Genomic DNA, 16539 nt, shown 5'->3' with positions numbered 1-16539 from the left:
CACACTCACACTTGTTTGTGTCGTTCAACCTGCGTAGTTGCTAGGTTACGATGTTATTGTTACTTACAGTGTGCTTGTGTGTTCCTTGAGCGCTTTACGAGTTGCTAGTCAAATGGTTCAAATGGCTCTGAGCACTATGGGACTTAACTTCTGAGGTCAAAGGTCCCCTAGAACTTAGAACTACTGAAACCTAACTAACGTAAGGACATCACACACATCCATGTCCGAGGCAGGATTCGAACCTGCGACCGCAGCGGTCGCGCGGTTCCAGACTGCAGCACCTAGAACCGCTCGGCCACTCCGTCCGGCAGTTGCTAGTCAGTTATGTGAAAGTCCAAGCAGTAGATCTTGAGTGGACCATGGGATTTAGAAATGCAGAAAAAGCCGACTTGCTCATTGGTGTTTAATGATGAAGATTGGTTTGTGGAGCGCTCAACTGCGGGCTCATCAGCTCCCATACAGACCCAATTCTTACGCAGCGCAATTTTTGTACACAGTCCAGTCTAATCACTGACAGGAGTGATGATGATGATGATGATGATGATGATGATGATGATGATGGAATGATGAGGTCAACACAAACACCAAGTCCGCGTGCAGAGAATATCCCCAACCCTGCCGGAAATCGAACCCGGGACGCTCATGGTGTATGGAGAATGTAAAAAGAATGCAGTTCGTTCTTGTATGGTGTATGCGGCAAGTTATCCCAACAGACGTCAACCATCTCGGCAATTATTTATCATCCTCTACAACCACCTACGTGGAAGAGGTAGTGTAACACCTAGACATCGTAACAGAAGTAAATAAGTGACGACAGAACAGGGGGGAAATTAATGTTCTTGCTGCTGTTGCAGTTGATCCGCACAATCGCACAAGGAAGTCGCGTGAGTCACTCATTCTCCATCAACATAGGTTCTATCTCTATTACAACTCTCTCCATCAAGAGCTCCATGAAAACGGTTATGAGAACCGTATTAACTTCTGTATATGGGCATTACGGCAAGGTACTCAAGGTATATCACATATCTTGCTTAGTGATGAAGATGTAAGAGAAGGACGGAAAGTCTTGAATTGATGCAGTTAAATAAATAAAGAAATAAAAATGAATTTTTCATTCAGGGGAAATTTCTCAAAACGGTTTTTGCGTCATAATTGGCGAGAAGCACATTGTTACATATACTGTAGTATTTGTCTTGCACAATGAAGATATTCCTGCTGAAAAAGTCATTCAGGTATTTACAAGAGTTTATTTTCAAACAGAGAGTAATCCAAAGCACTAGATGTGGTTATTTCAATTAAAACATTCTTTTAATGCACGTTTTTAAACTTCTATAATATATAATAAACAGTAAAATAAAATGATATTTAAACCAAGTTACCACAGCCAGTGTATAATGTTAGTCTCATTCTGTCAAGTTGTCTTGGCTGCGCATCCCGTTTCAAATATATGAAATCAAGAATAAAGCAAGGCAAGGGAGAAAATTTGAAGAAGATGCTGTAGATTATGATGAAGAATAAGGATATGGACAGTTGCGAATTCTTGAGCGACCAACGAACATGAAATCATTTCAAATGCAAAGTGATTTCCTAGACGCACGCATTTTCTGCTATGCATGCATCTTTTCCAAGAAATGTATTCCGATGGACAACAATGAATAACGTCTTCACAAATGGAGCTCATCTTTAAAGCGTTGAGGCGTAAACGAGATAGATGAAAAATTAAATAAAATTTAATTAAACTGTTCAGGATAAAATTACCTAGAATCTTATAAATTATTAGGCTGTTGTACACAAAATATTTCCTATAAAATAGTAAATTTTCAAAGAATCTAAGTGAAAACAATCTCTGCAATTGTTATTGCTGAAATCCTTAACATTTCAGCAGATAACAAAATAAAGTTTACATAATTTCCCCCCTCCACGCCCCCCTTTCCTCTGATCCCTTCCCCCCCCCCCCCCCCCCCCCTCGTCCGCCCAAATACATGTATACTTTTTTTTAGTTTTATGAGATGCAGTTAAAAACTCCAGTACCGCTTTGTGGTACTTGTTCCCTGCTCTAAAAGGCGGGTAATACCAGAATAATTACACCCACTAACCGAAGCTGATATACGCAACACGCTGGTTTTTTCTTATTTTATTTCAGATCGATGCAACCAACGTGACATCTGAAAGGAAAGTTCGAGCAAACTACAAATAGCGATTTATCTGAAGGAAAAGCCAGCACTGTCCCCTGGAGAAAGCTGGAAGGTAAATTTTTATGTCGCCACTTCCGCAAGTCTTTGCACCTATCTCTTGTATACTGAGTCTTTGTTAGAAATGCTAACAGTTACTTTGTTAATTCTACCACACAGTTAAGTTTTCAACTACGAAACCCTGTAACATTTCCACGTACTTTACAGGACACGGTACAATAGTTACCAGTTCCCAGCGAACCTGTACTACAGAGGTACTTCTCTCGGCTGTCTTCTGCTGGTATTTTTCCTGCGTGTTCATGCCAGTTTAGTCGACTCGATTGTACATACTAGAGATTTTTTGCCTCATCTCAGCATTACAGTGATAACCTAGTTCTGTAACATCACCGTTTCAACAGCGATGATGCAAGTACACATTGTGGGTCACACACGAAAGAAAAAATAGCGTGTAAGAAAATTAGGAGCCTTTGTCGGGAAAAGAGGAATATGTATTGATGGAAAGAGAAGAGTATGTATAAGATTTGCTGATGACATGGTATTAGTGGCAGAAAGTGAGCGGACAGTGAATAACATTTTGAAAGATCTGAATGAAGCTTGTGTGGAATATGGGATGCAAATAAACACAGCAAAAACAAAGAGTATGGTCATCAGTACAAGACGCACACTGTCCAATATTAAAATAGGACAATCTACCATTAGCCAAGCAAGTACATTTAAATATCTTGGAAGCACAATAACTGAAGACTTGAGATGTCACCAGGAGGTGAAAACTCGAATTGCCATAGCGAAGGAGGCATTCAACATAAAGAGGAGACTCTTATGTGGCAAATTACAAAAAGGTCTATGGAAAATGCTTGGCAAATGTTTAGTGTGTGGCACTATATGGGGCAGAAACATGGACGCTGAGACGAGGAAATGAAAAAAAGGTAAGGTTTATTTGAGATGTGGATGTGGAGAAGAATGGAGAGAATAAGCTGGATGGAAAGAGTGAGTAATGAAAGAGTATTGGAAAGGGTTGGTGGGAGAAGATGTCTGCTCAAGGTTGTAAGAGAAAGGAAAAAGAACTGGTTGGGACATTCATTGAGAAGCGAGTGCTTGCTAGCAGATGCTTTGGAAGGATTGGTTTGTGGGAGAAGACTGAGAGGAAGAAGGAGATACAAGGTGATAGACAACATAAAGGGAAGAGGACATTATGCAGACCTGAAGAGGATGGCAGAAGACCGGACAGCCTGGAGAACTACCATGTGGAAACCTGCCTTTTGGCAGAACGATGATGATGATGATGATTAGTGATGGTGGTGATGATGTTGGTGATGATGATGTTTAACCTGATATAATGGTGTGCGTGACTTGAGGGTGGTCGCCTGGCCGAACCCTTTCTGTTAATAAAAGTACATTGGGGTATATTCTGGTGGTTTGTGTAAGTATGCTGAAGAAATGCAGCATAGCTTATAGAAATTAGTAAAACGATAGTTCATCCATATCTTTACTGTATTAACACGTACTTCTCCTCAATAGATTGTTCACAAGCCATCGCCAGCCTAGGGGAATCCGGAATTTTTTTTGTTAATTTTACGTTTTCTTCCTCCTAAATTCTAGTTGCGTTTTTCAAACACTCTTCTGGTATAACTTCACTGTGGTCTACGGGCTGGACCGAATCCTCACTTCAGTTTAAAGCTGTTTGATCCGACAGATTGGTAAAATGCAGACTCACAGAATCTAATCGTCGGCCAGCCGTGGTGGCCGAGCGGTTCTAGTCGTTCAGTCCGGAACCGCGCGAGTGCTGCGGTCGCAGGTTCGAAACCTGCATCGGGCATGGATGTGTGTGATGTCCTTAGGTTAGGTTTAAGTAGTTCTAAGTTCTAGGTGACTGATGACCTCAGCAGTTAAGTCCCAAGGTGCTCAGAGCCATTTGAACTACCTAATCACCGCCTGATCGGCCAGTAGCGTGGTTGGAAGGAAAATCGTGAGTTGGTTGCGGGAGGCGGTTAGAGCGTCGGACGAAGGACGGAAGCCCCCTCCCCCAGCTCTCTCTCTCTCTCTCTCTCTCTCTCTCTCTCTCTCTCTCCACCCCATCCCACCCCACCCTCTGTGAAGCTGGATGACTTTTCCTCTCCTCTGCCGCTTTATGGTTCTCGGACTTCGTTATGTTAAATGACGATGCCAGCCATGGCCACTCAGACTGGCTGGTGACGTGTTCTACTACCCAAAAGGCATGCTCGAATGCAGGAATACACATCCAGCGCTGAATTTTAAACTGTAATGGGGGGATCAAGAAATTTCCGTTCGAAAGCCGTACGGGCCACAAATGGTATGCCAGTCGGACAAAATCGCCGTGAGAATTGAGGCAACATCCCATCGAGGCTCCAGGCTGAAGTTACTCGTCTGGTAAAACACCCTACGTCCTGTTTCCTGAAGAAGTCCGTAAATGCTTGCTGCACACCCTCGACCGACAGAAGTCGTCGACTCTTCAAGGGCTTTCCTAAGGGACCGAAGGGGTGATAATCGCACGGGGAGAGATCAGGGCTATACGGCCGGTGCTGGAGTGTCACCCACTTGGTTTAGCATAAAGTTCCACGTTACAGCATTTGCGATGTGGGGGCGTGCGTTATGAGGCATTCCACAACGGTGGTTTTCGACACACATGCTGACCAATACACATTATTTCCAGGTTTTTGTCCTTCAGCGGCTAAGAAAAGAATAACAGTACGTTGGACCTGTTTGGACGAATTTGGGAATAAAGTCAAATGGTTCAAATGGCTCTGAGCACTATGGGACTTAACTTCTGAGGTCATCAGTCCCCTAGAACTTAGAACTACTTAAACCTAACTAACGTAAGGACATCACACACATACACACACACACACACACATATGCCCGAGGCAGGATACGAACCTGCGACCGTAGCGGTCAGTTCACGATTCCACATTTACAACACGCACATCGGGAAGACAACGAATGCCACACTAATCCGTGGTCTAGTGCTTGTAAACCCGTATCGGAGTCGCGCTACGTTGCATACAGGCTGCAGCAACGCCCTCAAACGGAAACTTTTGATATGTTTTTCTCATTTACATCTCCTCTGGATGAGCACTTTCCAGAAAAATTATCTAGCACATTGCACGACACCAGCCCAATATTATTTTGACTCCTACGTCCTTTAAGAGTGTCCTTCACTGTGTAATCTAAGGGGCACGATGAATTATTATTATTTTTCAAATAGTGGCTGGTGTTGAACCATTCCGAAAATTGGGCTTTCAGCCTTTCTTGTGACTTTTTCAACTATCCTTCGTTGCTCCCCCTAGTGTCGTATCCGAGCTATCGAAAAAACATGCCGTCAATGACACTAGTTTTTAAAACAAAACAAAAAACCTTTTTAATAGCATACTTGATCGCCGACGTTATTTCTGGCGCAATAATCGCCGCGATTATTAACCCCCCTGTCATATACGCTTCGTAGCGGATCTATGGCAGCGGGAGGAAAAAAAAAATCACCGAAAAACTCCGGTCGTATTTTTAAATAGAGCTGACCGACCTAAAATAACAGCGCCCGGATTTATGCCGGGGCGTTCATATTTTTCTCGGCCCTCCTTATTGCACGTCCCCGCCGCGGTCCTCCACCTTGCGCCCGGCTGTACAGATTTAAATCGGTGTTTTCGCGATAACTCACCGCGCCGCCGGCTGTTTACAGGGCCTGAAACCTCTGCGGCCGAAATGTCCCCGCTCCGCCCCGCGGCGTCACGATTTAGAGGCGCTCACGTTTCTGGGTGCGACTATTTCCGCGTCGCATCAGTCATGGGCGCCGGCCGCAGCCAGTTTAATTTACGGCGAGCATGTGCGCGTCTCGAGACGTTAACGGCGAACATGACAAACTCGTGGCAACGCCCACAAAAGAAAAAAAAAAAAGAAGCAGGAAAGGGCGCCAAAGAAATGGAGGAGTCTGGTGCCATGTAACAGGTGTGTTAAGCACAGGATGTTCTTCACTTTGAAGCAAGTAATGAAAGCAACACATAATGCGTCGCAGCGATTAAGATCTCCGAGAGATTAGTTTTCCTCTCATTTAAGAACGAGTCTCGTTAATAACTTCATACGATGTTTACAGGAATACACTACGCTTGTCTTTGGCGGGAGCCTAAATGGTGACCTCAAACGTCGCCCTTCTCTCTGCACCAGTTTGTATTTTTATTACAAAGTGTATTCTTCTATTCTATTTTGCTAGATTTCAGTAGCGATTCTATAGAGATTTTGTCAAGAATTTCCTCCTCTTTTAGCAGTAGTTTACCGTAGATTGTTGGAGCAGAGACTAGAAGCTAGCGACAATAATAAAACCGCAGGTTATTCTCGTTTTCAAGAAGATCCGTAGGACAAAGGCAGATAATTATAACCTTTTTATCACTGAGTTGTCCGACCCTGGTAGCTGAGTGGTCAGCGCGACGGAATGTCATACCTAACGGCCCCGGTTCGATTCCCGGCTGGGTCGGAGATTTTGTCCGCTCAGGGAGTGGGTGTTGTGTTGTCCTAATGATCATCATTTCATCCCCATCGACACGCAAGTCGCCGAAGTGGCGTCAACTCGAAAGACTTGCACCAGGCGAACGGTCTCTCGACGGGAGACCCTCGCCACACGGCATTTCCATTTATCACTAAGTTCAGTCTGTTGACGAATTATAGTTCAAATGGCTCTGAGCACTATGGGACTTAACGTCTACGGTCATGAGTCCCCTATAACTTAGAACTACTTAAACCTAACTAACCTAAGGACATCACACAACACCCAGTCATCACGAGGCAGAGAAAATCCCTGACCCCGCCGCGAATCGAACCCGGGAAGCCGGGCGCGGGAAGCGAGAACGCTACCGCACGACCACGAGCTGCGGACAGACGAATTATGAAATACGTTTCGTACTCATACACACAGCTCTACAAAACTTAAGGACGAGATAGATACAGTAACACATTAACTACTTGCTGGAAATGAATGAAAGTGTGGGAGCGTGTTGCCGGAGGTCTCATAGTCGTACACAGAAAATTGGACTTCACACTGCATGCAGTTAGCGCAACTATAGAGGTAAATGGGGCTGTCTCCGCAACAAGGAGTCAATTAAAGGGACAGGAAGAGAGAGGGAGAGAGAGAGAGAGAGAGAGAGAGAGAGAGAGAGAGAGAGAGAGAGTGTCATTGGAAAGGAAAGTTGTGGTACGGTCTTATGGGACCAAACTGCGGAGGTCATCGGTCCTAGACTTACACACTACTTAATCTAACTTACGCTAAGGACAACACACGCATTCATGCCCGAAGGAGGACTCGACCGTCCGATGGGGGGAGCCGCAAGACCCATGGGAAGGCGCCATAGACCGCGCGGCGAATCAGTGATTGGCGCGTAAACTGACAGCTGAACCTCGACGTCAATGAGCTAAACGTAAAGGTAAGAGTAAAGTGTGTGGCGCGAGCCCATGACTGGGCTATTGGCATAACTGTAGGTGGAGCCGTAAGTAGGAGGGATGGATGGCGAGCCGCGTTTCGCCGCCGATACACATTTGTGTCGCGTTTTTTTTTTTTTTTTTTGCTGAGCTTGCGGCCAGTGGTGTAAACACTTCGCTATTGAAGTAAAGCCGCCTGAAACACGTATCGTACCCGCATCATCACCGTTCTCCTTTTACAACAAAGACCTTAGTCTCTTTTAATATGAATTCACTACATTTGTGATTTATACTCAGTATTTGTATACAGGCCAACGGCCTTGACGCAGTGGCAACACCGGTTCCCGTCAGATCACCGAAGTTAAGCGGTGTCGGGCTGGGCTAGCACTTGATTGGGTGACCATCCGGTCTACCCAGCGCTGTTGGCAAGCGGGGTGCGCTCAGCCCTTGTGAGGCCAACTGAGGAGCTACTTGACTGAGAAGTAGCGGCTCCGGTCACGAAAACTTACAACGGCCGGGAGAGCGCTGTGCTGACCCCATGGACCTCCATATCCGCATCCAGTGATGCCTGTGGGCTGAGGATGACACGGCGGCCGGTCGGTACCGTTGGGCCTTCATGGCCTGTTCGGTCAGAGTTCAGTTTTTTAGTTCTTATTTGTGTACAGGTTGAACACAAATAAAACCGGCAATCTGCAGGGACGGATCCTGACTGGAAATGGTGGGAAAAAAGGTTCTATGAACATGTGTGCCGGTGCGCTACGAGACGACAACACATCGCACTGGAACACAGTACAGAGCTGCATCTTATCCAGGTCACAACAGGTATTCAAAGTGGCACGCGTTCACTCGTCGGTAAAGAGGACTAATAACAGAAATTCTGTAATTGTGACAGTCTGATTCAAAAACCATCGACATCCTTCCCGTAGACGGAAATCCGCTGCTGATAATCCTTGCACTCGTTGCGGGTTGTAGGGGTCGTAACGGCTGTCAGGCGGTACACAAATAATCGTACTTTGGCTTACACCATTTTGGCGGGCCACTTGCTTGGACCACTCAAAACTCTGTAGAACCCGGTCCTACAAATCCAGTGTACACACAGTCCGCCGCCTCCCTGCACGTTCATCTGTCAGAAAGGTCCCATGATCACAACAGCGCCCAAAAGGGGCTTGAAATGTTGTGCGGTGTGCTTGGTGTCTGTGACGGTACTTGTTTTGGTATAGCCCTGCTACTTCTCGACCGTTTCCATCTGCGCAGGCCGTTGTGGCCGATCGGTTCTAGGCGCTTCAGTCCGGAACCGCGCTGCTGCTACGGTCGCAGGTTCGAATCCTGTCTCGGGCATGGCTGTGTGTGATGTCCTTACGTTAGTTAGGTTTAAGTAGTTCTGAGTGTAGGGGACTGATGACCTCAGATATTAAGTCCCATAGTGCTCAGAGCCATTTGACCAATTTTGTTTCCATCTGCTTGGCCGTACAGAAACACTATCTCAGTTTGTTGCCAACGTGAATACCAGACCACTCTGCTGTTTAGAGTACGCTGCGTCGATCACACAACCTGAAACGCTGAAGGAACACACGGCACTTGATCAGAGGATCTTTCATTCGTCAGCGCCATCACTGTGACAACGATGCATTTCCGGATTCATGTTCACAGTACCTTTCTTCCTCCATTTTCAGTCAGGAATCTGTCCCTACAGTTTGCCCGTTTTTAAATATTCGCCCTGTGTGTGGAATAACTGTTAGGCCTTTTCTTGTAGCTTTTATACATTTATTTGTGTTTTTACATTTAAATATTTGCCTTGCAGAGAACGCATGCACCCACCGCAAAGGTTAAGGGAACAAAGTACACTAGGTTATGCCTACGTTATTCGCTGATTTCTGTGAACAGTTGTAGGGCATATTAACATAAGCTTTTCCATTTTGCCTACTGTAGTACAGAGTGGGCCGAAAGCGTCTATAATTGTGTCATAGTGATAGCGTCAGAAATAAAACAAAGTCCACACTATTTCAGTTACGGATCTCAATTGAAGGTTGTAGTTTTTCCGGCATTCTATGTATTAACGAAAAGTAAAGTTGAAAAGAGAAACTGTACAACTTTTTCATATTTTACTGTCAGTGTGCTGTATTAAGTAACTGATACTGTATATCATCATGTAAGTTTTATTCGCAAGACACTTAGAAAATGTAACAGACATACTACAGAAGCTACACTTGTCCCTCCTCTTTTAGAATACTGCTGCGCGGTGTGGGATCCTTACCAGATAGGACTGACGGAGGACATCGAAAAAGTTCAAAGAAAGGCAGCATGTTTTGTATTATCGCGAAATATGGGAGAGAGTGTCACAGTAATGATACAAGATTTTGGCTACACATAATTAAAGAAAGGCGTTTTTCGTTGCGACGGAATCTTTTCACGAAATTCCAATCGCCAACTTTCTCCTCCGAATGCGAAAATATTTTGTTGACATCAACCTACATAGGGAGGAACGATCAGCACGATAAAATAAGGGAAATCAGAGCTCGTACGGAAAGATACAGGTGTTCGTTCTTTCCGCGCGCTATACGAGATTGGAATACTAGAGAATTGTGAAAGTGGTTCGATGAACCCTCTACCAGGCACCTGAATATGATTTTCAGAGTATCCATGTAGACTGTAATGACACATTCCGACGCAGAGACATACAATACCTTAAAGGCTACGCCAAAGATTAAATTGAGAGGGATGTAGAATATAATCTCTGTAATGTGCATATTGGATTCTCTTTTGTTTCATACTCCAAGAAGGAGGTAAGAGACACTTTCGATTGTTGCCTTATAGAGGATGGACGTAATTTTTTGGTGGGTGCGGAAAGGCAGCCATATTGTTAGTATTTATGGTTTGTGCGACGAGCAGAGCAAGTCTTATTGTGTTGTGAATAAAAATAGTGAGAAGTATCTAAGTTTTACGAGAATTATTTAAACCGACGTAGCATTGTATTCCTTGGTCTCCACCGTCTTCGTGAAGTGAACCGATGCCGACTCAGGAGGATACACACGGTCAACAAAGAGAAGAACATCGATGGCGACTAATGAATTAATATTGTGGCAGAAGGACTAATTCGACGTCTAAGGTGAGAAATCTGAATAAATCAACAATGGCGTAGAGTTCAAAAATTTAATTAATGGGAATGGTAAATTATATTACAGGCAAATTTCACGCAGCACTGAATTTGTCCGCATTCAAGCCAGTCAATACAGTCCGTAAAAAAGCCTTTCAAAAACTCTAAAGTTACAGTTCCATATACATAATTTTTCCTCTTTTCAAAAAATCAATAAATTTAATTTTTTTTATTTATTTCGCCACATGATGTAGACGTAAAAGTGACCTCTTCCCAGTGTCCTGTTGGACGCGGCAGTTAGAAACATGGGTAAAATTTGCTGCAACTCGTCGCGGTACGAATGACGTTATTGTGGAAGAGCGGCAGTTGGGGGACTCGTTCAGCGGAACAGAAATCGGCGCGCGCGGGTTCAACGGCTGGGGCAGCGCCGCCTCGGCGCGTGACGTCACGGCTCAGCAGCAGCTGGCCAGAGCCGACGCGCTTCGGCCGCACTCGGAGGCGTTCGGCTGGCCCGCCCGGCGGCTATATTTAGTGCTGGGCTTGAGATTGGCCGCTTAGTCAGCACCACTACGCGGCGCGCATCGCCAATGGCGGCGGCGCCACGAGAGCGAGGAACACGCGACAGCGATACGGCCCCGGCGACATGTTTATGCCCCATGCGCGAGTTTTTAAAACCGTGTTCTTCGCTCCGCTCCAGGTTTAACGCTTGGAAGTTGCAATGAGGCGTGGATCCGATGGCACTGGGCACTGGGAAGGAAGTGGGGGGTTGGGGGAATGGTGGGGAGCGGCCATGAGCATCTTCCCTAACGACCGTTTCTACTATATGCTTTTAAATTTTTACATTCATCAGTTCCGGAATTGCTCAGTTAACTTTCTGAGAATAAAGTAGCAAAAAAACTAAAAATCTCGAAGATGGGAGAGAGTTCTTGGTAATTACAAGTTACTTTTAACACAGTCACTTTCCTACTCCTCGTAGATGCCTAACGCGGCAGCAGACATTCCAGCTACGAATAGGCAGGTGAGTCCCAGGGGAAAACCACAATAAGTTGAGAAAGGCAAGACAATCGCTACGAAAAAATAAATACGAACACTGAAATCACGAGCGGAAGTTGAACTGAAAGACAAGCATTCGTACAATTTACATGCTAGGATACCCACAATCAAAGGCATAACTTCACAACTATATTCCTACGCGAAATAGGCCCTACTGATTGTGTACAATTGGATTTTATGTCGTGTAAATTATATCACTGTCGAAGTTGTGTGTCTATTGTTTTTATAGTTAAAAAATCACTTGTATAACACACGAACTTGTCATTTTTTCCGAACAATTCTTTTAGAATGAATTGTTGTAGACTGCAATTTCTCAGTAGTTGTGGCATAGCGATGTACTAAGCGCCGAAGTAAACAAATATTTATTATTATTATTTCTTTCCTTTCTCAGACGTTGTGTCTGGTTAAAAATGGAAAGTGACGCGGCCCTTGATCAAGCGTGACTTCCTTTTAACTGTACGGTATATGTTACATTGCATTTAGGAACTGTCGGGTAATTGAACATGTATCAATAATTACAGATCTCTGTAGTTGTATATATACGTTTGGATGAAGCTGTATTGCGTTGATGTACTGGTGGATATTGTGTGGTATGACTCCTGTAGTTGATCGTATAACTGGTATGAGGTCAACTTTATCCTGATGCCACATGTCCTTGACCTCCTCAGCCAGTTGGATGTATTTTTCAATTTTTTCTCCTGTTATCTTCTGTATATTTGTTGTATTGGGTATGGATATTTCGGTTAGTTGTGTTACTTTCTTCTTTTTATTGGTGAGTATGATGTCAGGTTTGTTATGTGGTGTCATTTTATCTGTTATAATGGTTCTGTTGTTGTTATTGTTATTATTATTATCACAAGATTTTATTTTTCTTCTCATTATTAAAATTCTGAACACCCGAGTTACCTCAAAAGTGGAGGTGACGGCAAATTATACTGGGACGAGGCAGGGTGGGGGGGGGGGGGGGGGGGGGGAAGTAACAAAGAATGAATGCCACCCCACCCTCCACCGGCCTCTGTTTCCAAACCTGGATCGCCATCCGGTTACAATTCCGAAACGTGGCACACATTGGACAGGAAGTGAACTACCGGTATTACGTTTGTTGTTATGTTCCCTAACGACAATGCCTGATGTTTGGTAGCGGTTCTAGAGAACGTTATGTAAGAAACAATGAGTACATTCCCTTTACAAAAGTGACCATTTTGCATAAATGGAATTGGAATGAAAAAATGAAATGATCGTACGGCATTTTTTGGCTGGGAGGCCCCATCCGGGGGAGTTCAGCCGCGGTATTGCAAGTCTTTTTAGGTAACGCCACATCAGCGAGTCAATGATGACGAAAATGATGGACACACAACACCCAGTCGCCTGCCGGCAATCAAACCGGGGGCCCGTGCGAATTGAAATTATTTCAGAGTTGACAATAAACGAAAAACAGTTTCTCTTTATATTTTCAACCATTGGCAAACGAAGCCAACCATGAGGAAACTGAAAGCTTATATCAGTTTTTAGAACATCAGAAAACATATGTGTGAGACAAAACTTACTCTGTGTCACACGACAAAACAAGTATTGGTTACTCGTACTGGAGGTAACCACACACGAATAATATAAGAAAGCTCTAAAAGTGCTAGAAAAGGGGAAACATTTAATTTCAAAGAAATAAAGACGTGGAGGGGCATCAACGTAGCGCGTCACCACTTTACGAACTGGTTGAATATTTCATGGTTTAAATAGGTTTTTGACAATGAATTGTACAGCATAATATAGGAAGTTTGAAAACAGGCTCTAAACAGATTAAAATGACAATAAAATAATCTGTAACAAATACATCTAAAAGAAAATAATAAAAATTGACAGTGAATTCACAGATAGAATGGATGAGTGTTTTTTATTCTGCATTGTTGAGACCAACGACTAGATCGACTGAAAGAGAAATAACAGAGGACTAAAACTGGTACAGACTGTTTATGGGGAAGATGTCGGATGAAAAGTTAAGTCATTAGGTACATCCGATTTTGAAGCTGCGACAATCAGATGTGCGCTTTTCATGCTAAATCTATAAAAAAAATGTGAGGGTTGTCGAGAGAGAGAGAGAGAGAGAGAGAGAGATTCATGATGGTAATTACTTCTAGAGGCAAGAAGATGAGGAAAGGGAGCAAAGTGAAGCGAAAGACGCTAGCGTGCAGTGGGTGCCATAGTTACAAGTCTAGGAATTACACAGCCACTGTGCGTAAGTAAGGAAAAACATCGCAACCCTTTAATTATGCGCAGAAAGCGGCTGAATATGTAACCAATGTAACTGTTTTCGCCCAGCGACCAGCTGCTCCTGGTACAAAAGAAAAGAACTGAATATGAGCGTAGAGTGGCTTGAAAGCTAGCTAATGGAATAATAAAGGCTTTTAAAATGCATTATAATAGCAATGGGTACAAAGTATTCGCAGTAATATTACTGATGTCTGTGTAAATGGTGTAGCTATTGAGGATGCAACAGCAATGGCGAAACATGTACGTCATGATGAGCTCCATTACTTTCGAAGGATAACTTCATTTTTGGTCCGTAGCTGATAAGGCATTTTTCTGTAAGTAAGTTATTTGTTGTAGATCTAGACTTTGCGTTTACTTTACTCGTCTCATAATATTAACGAATTTTTCAGTCGGTGCTTGTCAACAATTTGAAATAGCAAACTTTTCCCGAATGTTCCAAAAAAAGATAATTAATTGGTCAGGAGCCGGCTATTGCCTTCTTAGGCCATTGTCAGGTGAGGAGAACTCAATTTTACAAACACATATGAAGTGATACTATTTAAACAAAATGCACATAAAAAGGATGGCACATAGAGTGGAAGTGTTAGCCTGTACTTTTTATGTCACAGTGAAATAGTTACATTTAACTAGAAAAGAAAATTAAAGATTTTGAGAACGCGCTGTCGAGCGTGGCCGGCTTTTGGATGGGTGACCATCCGGGCCGTCATGCACTGTTGCCATTTTTCGGGGTGTCCTCAGCCTCGTGATACCAATTGAGGAGCTACTCGACCGAATAGTAGCGGCTCCGGTCAAAGAAAACCGTCATAACGACAGGGAGAACAGTGTGCTGACCATAAGCCCCTCCTATCCGCATCCTCACGTGAGGATGACACGGTGGTCGGGTAGTCCCGATGGGCCACTTGTGGCCTGAAGACGGAGTGTATATTAAACGTAACGATTTTTCCATAAAAATATTATTTTTCGTTTTCAGGTCAATGTAACAACTCCTGCGTAACATCTTTGGTAACACTATGTCACCATTTTCTGTATCTTTTGTGTAAGCAATGTCATTATTTCACCTGTGTTTGCGACATTTAGTTGTCACCTGACGACCTCCTATGAAACCTACAGCCTATTCGTGAACAGTTTTTTTCCCAAAACAAAAAATGAAACTTCCTGGCAGATTAAAACTGTGTGCCGGACCGAGACTCGAACTCGGGACATTTTCCTTTCGCGGGCAAGTGCTCTACCAGCTGAGCTACCCAAGCACGACTCACGCCCCGTCCTCACAGCTTTACTTCTGCCAGTACCTCGTCTCCTACCTTCCAAACTTTACAGAAGCTCTCCTGCGAACCTTGCAGAACTAGTACTCCTGAAAGAAAAGATATTGCGGAGACATGGCTTAGCCACAGCCTGGGGGATGATTCCAGAATGAGATTTTCACTCTGCAGCGGAGTGTACGCTGATATGAAACTTCCTGGCAGATTAAAACTGTGTGCCGGACCGAGACTCGAACTCGGGACCTTTTCCTTTCGCGGGCAAGTGCTCTCCCAACTGAGCTACCCACCCACGACTCACGCCCCGTCCTCACAGCTTTACTTCTGCAAGTACCTCGTCTCCTACTTTCCAAACTAGGTTCACAGGAGAGCTTCTTGCAAAAGTACAGCTGTGAGGACGCCGGGACGGTAGCTCAGCGTGTTCGGCCAGAGAGCCGGTTGGCCTCTGTAATAAAAAATAAAAAAACTGAGTGGAAGGATCAACCACCGAACTTGAACAGGATGTCTTGCGACGTCCGCAATGACCGAACACAACGACCAACAATGAACAAAATGAAAAAAAAAGTTGGTAGAGCACTTGCCCGCGAAAGCAAAGGTCCCGAGTTCTAGTCTCGGTTCGGCACACAGTTTTAATCTGCCAGGAAGTTTCGTATCAGCGCACACTCCGCTGCAGAGAGAAAATCTCACACTGGGAAAATGCTTACTATTCCATAATATTCATTTGTCTCTCATACTTGGCGACTACGCCGGCGGTCGGTCTCCTTATCAAGCGTAGATTCTTGCGAAGTAAAACTATTTTTAACACCAGGCGGAGCTTACCTCCAAAAATATTTCCATGCTAATACGAGAAAAACCGAGTAGCCAGTAGTTACAGCTGATCAGGATGATTGCGGTTGAAATTGTTGTCGTGTTCAGCTGCTAGGCGATACCCTACCCCAAGCTGCAAGTGGCTGCTGGGGAGAGCGGGCCAAACCTCGCTGACCGGTCGAGCTCGCGAAGAATTCCCCCACGGCGGCGGCCGGCACGGAGGGATCTGTATTCCGCACCGCCGGAGACGGGTCCGGCGGCTGCTGCTGTCGTGAAGGGGGGGGGGGGGGGGGCAGGGCGTGTGCGGACTGGCGAGCAGCAATCAGCGCCAGGCGGCGATGACACGCCGGATAGCGAAGCGGCGCCGAATCGCCGATGCGATCCGCGGGCGCATCCAGTCGCTGCGTGCCGACGGACGCGGGCATGGCTTATGCATCGCGGTCCGCTACCT

The 16539-nt window shown here is 44.7% G+C and overlaps 1 pseudogene; it reads left to right on the top strand.

Moving 5' to 3' along the window:
* Positions 1-7920: 7920 nt before the first annotated feature.
* Positions 7921-8038, top strand: LOC124552897 (annotated as a pseudogene).
* Positions 8039-16539: the final 8501 nt, after the last annotated feature.

The sequence above is a fragment of the Schistocerca americana genome, chromosome 10 (genome assembly GCF_021461395.2).
Source record: "Schistocerca americana isolate TAMUIC-IGC-003095 chromosome 10, iqSchAmer2.1, whole genome shotgun sequence".
In the NCBI taxonomy this organism is placed as follows: Eukaryota; Metazoa; Arthropoda; class Insecta; order Orthoptera; family Acrididae; genus Schistocerca; species Schistocerca americana.
The sequence above is the reverse complement of the archived record's forward strand: the minus strand, read 5'-3'. Positions and strand labels throughout refer to the sequence as shown.